General features: G+C 48.5%; 1 protein-coding gene across 8 annotated transcripts in view; it reads right to left on the reverse strand.

Moving 5' to 3' along the window:
• ZNF275 (zinc finger protein 275) overlaps positions 1-7,015 on the reverse strand; it is a 17,589-nt gene extending 10,574 nt beyond the window's left edge. For 4 of the 8 annotated variants that reach the window (XR_014141160.1, XM_031035735.2, XM_081808089.1 and 1 more), the window contains exons 1-2: positions 6,876-7,015; positions 2,216-2,340 (exon numbers count right to left, since the gene is read on the reverse strand). The gene's annotated coding sequence lies outside the window, so the exon portion shown is untranslated. Of the gene's footprint in view, positions 1-2,215; positions 2,341-3,208; positions 6,229-6,875 lie in introns of those variants that run through there. The other 4 variants (XM_031035736.2, XM_081808091.1, XM_081808090.1 and 1 more) reach the window with 3 other exon arrangements.
• Between the last annotated feature and the right edge of the window lie 1,472 nt (positions 7,016-8,487).

Consider the following 8,487-nt stretch of genomic DNA (forward strand, 5'->3'; position numbering starts at 1 on the left):
GGCCCGGGGGAAGCGCAAAGATAAGAATAACTATGGACTTCTTATCAGAAAATGTGCAAGCCAGCAAACAGTTGAATGACACTTTTAAAGTGCTAATGGAAAAAAAAACCCTGTCAACTTAGAATTCTATGTTCAGGGAAAATGCCCTTCAAAAATGAAGGCAAAATAAAAACTTTTTCAGACAAAAAGCTGAGGGAATTGGTGACCAGCAGACCTGTACTATGAGACATATTAAAGAAAGTTCTTCAGGTGAAGGAAAATGATACCAGATGGAAACTTGGATGGACACAAAGGAATGAAGAACACCAGGAATGTAAAAACATTTTTACCCCCTTTATTTTTAAATCTTTAAAAAATAACTGACCATTTAAAGCAAAAATAATAATAAGGTACTGTGGGTTTTATAACATACACATAAATAAAACATACGATTGTGTGTTTAAGGAAGCCCTCTGAGACTCTGATGCATGTTAATAAGCCAGGAGTGGAGATAAAATACAATTCTAAAAAATAATCCAAAAGAGTAAAGAAACAAAGGAAAAAGAACAGACAGAATAAATAGAAACAAATAGCAAGATGGCAAACTTAAATCCAACCTCATGGATAATTAAGTTAAATGTAAATGGACTAAACACTCCAATTGAAAGGCAGAGATTATTAGACTATATTAAAAACAAAACTCAACTCTATGCTGTCTGTAAGAAACTTTAAACATAAAGACTTTAAATGTAAAGACATAGATAGGTGAAAAGTAAAAGGATGGAAAACAATATACCATAGGTCTAAATAATCCCAATGTCAAAAATAAGAAAAGGAGAGGGGGAATGATGAATGTGGCTCAGAGCTCTGGAGACCTTACTGAAGAGTCCTAGAACTCAGAGCAGGAAGAAAACTGGAGAGCTTAAACATAAAATCAACAAGTGGTAGAAAACAAGAAAAAGAAAAAGAAATAAAAATGAAAAAAAAAATCAACAGGTGGCTAATACGGATGACACACAGATTACAAAAATTCAAATCCTTCACAGAAGATGGAGACAGACAGTAACTGTTTACTAAAAAATCCAAAGAGAGTAGGGGAAGGGGAGAGAACAGCTAAGTATACATTTACATTTTGGGAGAAAAAAGGAGTAAACGGAGTGACTTGCAGCTAAAATAAGCACACCCATACTGTAATGTGTGCCACCCTGGGGTAGAGTCTAGATTTAGAAAGGTCTTCTGCTTTCTGTTTCTGCAACACGTGAATTTTTAGTAACCAAGCTGCATTTCTTTGGTAATCAGAAAAGAATAACAATTTAAAAAGATTTGGGTAGGCTTCAGATAAGAAAGATTCTTAGCATGTGAGGGGGTAGGGCTGAGGCCAAGGAAACAATGGGGAATGGCCCTGAAAGCTGAGCAACATCCTGAGGTACCCACACGGGCATGGCAGACACAGGGGCGAGGGGCTGAGAGCAATGTGTGGGCAGTCCCAGAAAGCTCAGGGATAGGACCACGGGGTTGGGACTTCCTGGGCTCATCTCCCCAGGCTCTCAGTGCCATGGATGGGTGTGAGCAGAAGGCCTCCTTTAGTCTCAACATCCACAGAAGCCCCATTCCCTTCTCTAACCCACTGCCCAGCACAGGTGCTTCCCTCGTGTGTGAGTGAAGCCCTAGGTACCCAGCGGCCAAGCTCTCTGTGTCCCACTGGCACCTGGGTAGGGCCCCCCTCTGAGCAGTTGGGATTCTTCCTGGTATACATTTGAGGTCTGGTTTGACTTTGGCTTCCAATACAAAACAAACTGGTCGTAGATTACTGATACAATTCATTAAGAAAACTCACTTCCATTGACATTGAGGTTTTGCTGCCAAGTGGAATGGACAGAGCATCTCATATTTACCTTCTGAAAAAGATGGCCTGTTAAAACTTGTCTCACTGTCCTCAAGCCCGAGACCTAAGGCCTTAACCCCTTACAAAGACCTGGCCCAGCCCACCTGGCCCAAATCCTGCACCCCGCATCTCAGTCATTCCTTCCAGACACCCTGACATTCATTCTGTCCTAAATATGCCAAGGTGATGACCCTCGGGGCTCTGAACATGCCACAGGTAGTTCCTGCTAAGAATTCAGGCCTCATTCAAGTGTTACCTCCTAAAGTGTCTTCACTCTCGAGCCCAATCACCGTTTACTCGTAACACTTTTCACTACCTAAAAATCATCCTCTGAAATGAAATTGTCTTTACCTGACTCCCCAGGAGAAACGTCACCTCCCAAAGGATAGAGACCTTCTCTTTCCTGGTCACTCCTGGTCACCCCTGGATCCCCAGCATCTGCAGGAGCTCCTGGCGCCGAGTGGACATGGAATAAACTGTGGGGGGAGGGGCGTGTTAAATGGAGCAAACCTCTAGTTACAGAGTACCTACTACATGTTTGGTACTGTGCTTCTCCCTTCACGTCATTTAATTACTGCAACCTCCATTTTACACAGAAGGAAGTCATGGATCCAAGAGGTTAAGTAACTTGCCTGAGGCCCAGCTCCCAAGATTTCAGACTTTTCAAGCCACACCAAAGAAAGGAAATATGCAGCCCTCTAACACCAGGCCATATCCAGAGAATAGGCAGTTACTGAATGTCCTAATAGCCTAACGATATATATGGACTTAGGGGACTGGCTTTAAATCATCCTTTTGATATACCATCAGAGACCCTCACTGGGCGCTAGTCACACACATCATTCTCTCTCTCTCTCTCTCTCTCACACTCACACTTACACACAGTTCTTCCAAGCCACCCATGTTTAATTGAGCACATCCTCCTGAAGTGTTCTATTTAATTGAGCAGATCCTATCAAAGTGTTTTTACTTAATTGGAATGATTAACTGTTGAAATCCTCAAGCCACAACCCCCAAGTGAATTATTAATTATCCTTTCCCGTGCAGCAACAGGAGTGGCCCTTCCTGTATCAGGCTTGCCCAGGGGACCTAACCTGCAAGAACTTCAGATCACCACACACAGTCCCAGCACTCACGGACATACAGAGATCATTTAGAAAGTGCTCATAAAAATAGGAGGGAAAAAGTGAGCCCTTCTTTCACAAAAGTAGCTAAATTCTGTATGATAAAATACACATTAACCCCCACTGCAGTTAAAGGTAAATTATCACCAATCCCGAAGATCATCTGATCATTTAGAAGCCATGCTGTACGACCGCTCTGCTTTGAAATGGTGGAACTAACCTGGGAAAGAAGCCGGATGCTGTGACAAGAGTGACAAATACAGTTGTCCACTGCCTTCCAAAAGTGGACTTGCAGGGGTCAAGGTCAAAGCAATTCCAGGAAGAATATGAACACCATAGTAATGCACCTGATGGATACAGAAGACGATGCTGACCTTGACCATAAGGCACTTGGATTCACCCAAAACTCATAAGGTGCACTCCTACACCCACCTGGGAAATGGCAGTTTGGAGAAAGATTATGGAAAAACAAATCTCTGTCTCTTAATATAAATAATATTGTTCTCCTTCTTTAAGTGGGATCTGAAGTACAGTCTAATGCCTATGCACTCCCAGAGAGTGAAGGCCCTAGCAAAGGTTGACGGCAGATTCCACCCTGGACCAAGCAAAGTGCCAGAGAGACTGCAACTGTTTGATGAGCACAGGGAGATCCTCTCGGTGCTAAACCCCTGCCTGACAATCTGAAAAATCATGTATTCTACAACACGAGAGCTCATGTGAGTGCAGAAATATTCCTCATATGTGCTTTAGATGGCAATGTAAATTTTAATCAACTTCTTTAAATCAAATTTTCTGTATAGAATCAGAAACGCTGAGAACCAAAATAACCATTCCACTTTGATATGAAAGAACAGAAATTAAGAGTTGAATTCAATGGAGACAAAAACCAACCCATGTCAAAAAAGCAGTGAATAATTAGGTGTCTTTAAAAGGTGACGTGTGAGCTCAGAATCCCTCCTCAGAATGTACTAGTAAAGTTTGCATCTGAGCCTAAAAGATCAGTATTTCATCAATTCCATGGCACCAACGGCCATGCAACCTCCCCAGCAGGTACCCTTTTCCCCTGGGCAGTGGGGCAGGGGAGAGGCAGCAAGGCCACCCGAACTGGCTCTATCTAGCAGCTTCCAGAAACTTCTAAGGGATGCCAGAAATACCTGGACTCCCTGGAACATCTAAACAAGGACCTGTGGCAGAATGTCCTCAGGCCCTGGAAGACAATAGCGAGCTCGTGGTGTTCAGTTCTGGGCAGAGCAAAAATGCCCTGGAGGGTGTCTTTATAGGTCAGACAAGAGACCTCACTCCTCAGCACTAATGCAGATGGGTGCCTGCGGCTTTCTGTCCCATGCAAATGACTGCCTAGATTCCCAGTTCTCCTCACTGGGTGTCTGTCCTCCCTCGAGTCTTGTTGCTCACACCGAGGGCTGTCCCTGGGCAGAGACGGCTCAGTGACGCTGACATATATGCAAACAGAAGTGCTTCCAGAAACGAAAGGATACTTCCCACCATCTTGCATCCTCGCCCATGGGGCCTTCTGACAGCACGACCAGCTTTAAGGCCAGCAGACATGGTCTGTAAACTCCCAGACTCACCCCAGAGAGACATGCAAGGATGGCTCATTGTGTCTCAGGCCAATTCTGAGTGATAAGTCAGGCTGGTAATGTCCCACCTATTGGGACTGAAATAATTCAGGGGGACCGAAGCAGACTCGGGTGCACCTTCCAGGAACATGTCTCTTTGGGTCATGAGTGCTTGACCCTTCGAAGGACAGGATGAGACAACACACACTGCCAAGATCCCAGTCCAACCCAGCCAGGCAAGGCCAGGATGCTGACCCAAGCCTCTGGGCTGGAGCTGAAGTTGGCCTCCACGTGCTCTCAACTTGTCTCACCAGGATGTGGCCACAAAGGCCTTATCGGGGCCCACCCAGTATTGTGCAAACGCACTGCGGCTAGAAGTGGCAGAATCCTAAAGGGCCAAGAGCGGGTGTTTCACCAGGAAAGTCTGTTTCTCTTGGGATGTTTGTGTCTGTGCGTGTCTTTTTCTGTGTGCGTGGGTGGGAGGCATCTGTCTCCATCTTCCCCGGTTTTCCTCTCTCACTTTGCCTGGGCACCTGTCCCTCTCTCTTTAGGTTTCCGTTTTCTTTCCCTTCTATAAAAAGCCAGAAGGTAGACCAGAAGGGGATTTTGTAGTGTTTGTTGTACTTAACTGAGAAAAGGTTTATGTTCCCCCTTTCCCAAGAAGACGCATGGCATCTTACTAAAAATCAAAATAAATTATAAGTATAGGTTTGTTTAGGTTACATTGCCCTGGATAGGAGAGAGTCTACACAGGTATGAGGGATGCTCATTTGGGGAGCCCAGGCAGGTTAGGACCGAGGCTGGATCAGTGCACGAGAATCCTGGCTTCGGGTTTGCTAAGAACTCAAGGGGCAGAGTAGCAGGTGTGGGAGGGGCCAAGGAATCTGCATTTGCAGCCAGCACTTTGGGGATTGGAAGGTAGAACTGTGCCTTGTTAGTACTGGGCCTATCTAGAATCCGGAGTCTTCCTCACCACCAGCACTCAGCAGACAGGACTCAGGCCTGTGAGCTTCCGGGATGGGATCCCGCTGTCTGCGCCAATTGTCAGACTCCTGGGAAGAGAATTCACACTTTCTAGTGATTTTCCAAGGGGTCTCTCACTCAAAGAAGGCTGCAAATCACTGTTCAATAGGATTCTAAACATAGATCCAGGGACATTTTGGGGGGAATGGACTGGACTGTGCCTGGCAAGCTGCTTCTACTTAAAGGCTCAATGGGGGAGGGAGGATGGGGAAGGGGGTGAGTAGGCATCAGTACCCAGAGGGGGTGCTGTTCTGGCAATCTCCTCTGAAATCCTTTGGTAAAGGAAAAATGTCGGGTCTGAGGTTTAAGAGAAAATATTTCACTGACCAAGGAGACTGAAGGGGGCTGGCAGCCAGGCTAGGCCAACGTTGGCTGGAGGGCGTCAGTTGGAACAGGGTGGGACCTCTGGGAAGAGGGCCAGGATTTGGGGGGGGTGGGGGTTGTTTGAAAGGGACCATGGGCTTTGGGCGGCAGGCAAGTGTGTGTTTGTGGGGGTAGGATGGAAAAAGACATGTAATTAATCACCCAAATATAGACTAGAGGCAGCAAAGGGGCTTAAGGGGGAGGCACAGGAGGAGGAGATGGTGGCCCCCAGAAGGACGACAGAAAAAGCCCTGTTCAGACCTAGAGCCTTGAGCTCATCTTCCCCCAGCAAGCGCTGCCCCCTCGCGCTCCCTCACAGCTCTTGGGCTCTGGGCTATCCCCCCATCCCTCCCCACCAACCTGAGGCTCAACCTCCACCCAAAAGGAAAGGAGGAACTCCATCAGCAGGAACCCTTCGCAGCTCATCCACCCAGCGCCCCAGACTGCGGCTCAGCCCCTCCCCCAGACTGGGGGAAAGCCCTTTAACCTTCCCAACGCCCCCTCCCCCCTCAGCCTCCATTGCGCTTGGGGCAGGGGTCCCCTCCTTCCCATAATGACCAGTTCCCAGTGTCCCCCCCCAAAAGCAGCGTAGGCCTCGGCACATCCGCGATTCCCGCCCCTGACCGCCGCCCCCCGCCCGCCGCGAGAAGGCCTTCGGGCCTCCTCGTACCCGCCATCTGGGACTCGTCCTTCACTCTGGATGGCCTCAGGGCCGAGCAGTTTCCTGCGGGCCCTGCGGGCCCAGAAACGCCCCCCCAAAACGCTTGGTCTCCACCCACCGCACACTCTGCGGAACACTCACCCTAGCCCCGCGCACTCTCTCAGGCTGCCCCCCTGCGCATCCTCCCGTGGCCCAAACGGTCAGCCCAATCCCGCACACCCTCCCGCACCCTGGGCACATCCTCCCGTGGCCCTCATGCTCACCCCGGCCCCGTGGCGGCCGACGCGCAGCCCTCGGTGGAGCGGCGCTGGCGCGGCCCAGGCAGGCCCGGCGTGGCAGGAAACGCCACGGAGCCGCCAGCGCCCGGCTGAGCCCAGCAGCCCCGCGGCGCGTTTCCGGAGCCGCCGGCGCCGCCGGGGGTAGTGGGGGAGCAAAGCCCCGCCCTGGCCCCGGCCCCGCCCGGCCAGCCAGCCCCAATTGGCCTGGAGAGGGGGCGGGGCGGGAAGGGGGCGGGGCTGAGGCCCGCGGGGAGGGTCAGGCGCGACCACGGGGGATCTGCGCGTGCGGGCCCGTTGCCTAGCGGAGGGGGGAGGACTGGAATGAATGTACGAATGAATGAATGAACAAACGAACGAACGAATGAATGAATGAGCGGACGAACCAACTAGCCCATGAAGGAAGGAATGAAGGGATGGAAAGAACCCCGCCCCCTCGGGCGCCTTCTGGACGGGGGTGAGCGGGGGGATGGGAACAGAAAGCAAAGCAGAGCAAAGCCAGATCTCACGGGAGGGGTCGAAGCGCCTCACTGAGTCACCAGTGTTACTGTGAGCCCTTTGCTGTAAGAATAGAGCTGTGAGCAAAACCAGGCCGCGTCCCTGCCCTCAGGGGGCGCGCATTTGGCGCCCAAGAGCTCCTGTGAGTATGTGTGTGTATGCGCGCACGAGTGTGGGAATGGGGGTAGAGGGAAAAAGTATTTGAGTTAATTTCAAAATAGGTCATACTATGAAGAAAAACCAACGGGAGTCTTCGCGGGGCGGGGCGGGGGCGGCGTTGCAGCCAGTTCCAGAAGACTTTGGTGCCTGTCATCAGAAATCTAGGAAGCTGCCTTTGCGCAGCAGTGTGCTAAGCCCGTTGATGCTTTCTTGAAGACTCCTGTTTCCTAAGGAAGACGGTAATAAACAAGGGTCAGCATACAACACATAAGAGTGATAGGAACTGTGAAGAGCATCAATTAAGGTGATGTTTGGGAAGTGATGGTGGGGGGATTCGGTGAGGCTATCGTTGATGTGAGACTTGAATGACAAGGACTCAACCATGTGAAGCTTGTTGAAGACAGGAAGGGCATCTGAAGGCAAAAGGGACAGCAAGTGTAAATGCCTTCTGCCAGGAATAAAATGGGTATATTCTAAGACCAAAAGGAAAATGCTGGACTGTAGTAAGCCAAGCGAAAAAAGAGCCACACTGGTGGGGTGAAGCTGGGCACTGAAACGGAGTCTAAAAGACACGGTTTAACATGTTTTTCATCCTTTATTAATAAACATTTAATGCTTTATTAGTGATAATGATAACCAACTTCTTAAATATTCTTGTGACAATTTTATCCATTAGATGTTAACAACTTTTTTTTCTTATTTTTCCTTCAGATTTTATTATGAAAACTTTGCAATATACAGATCAATTCAAAGATCTGTACTTAGGTACCAAACACTAATATTCTACAATTAGCATTATGCTATACTTGCTTGACTGGAAGGTCATCCTTATTTTACTGACCCATTTCAAAGTGAGCTACAGACATCAGTAGGCTTCACCCCCAAACACTTCAGCATGCATAACATTAGCTGTTTTTTTTTTTTTAAAGATTTTATTTATTTA

The sequence above is a fragment of the Leptonychotes weddellii genome, chromosome X (genome assembly GCF_054177405.1).
Source record: "Leptonychotes weddellii isolate Sample4059 chromosome X, ASM5417740v2, whole genome shotgun sequence".
NCBI lineage: Eukaryota > Metazoa > Chordata > Mammalia > Carnivora > Phocidae > Leptonychotes > Leptonychotes weddellii.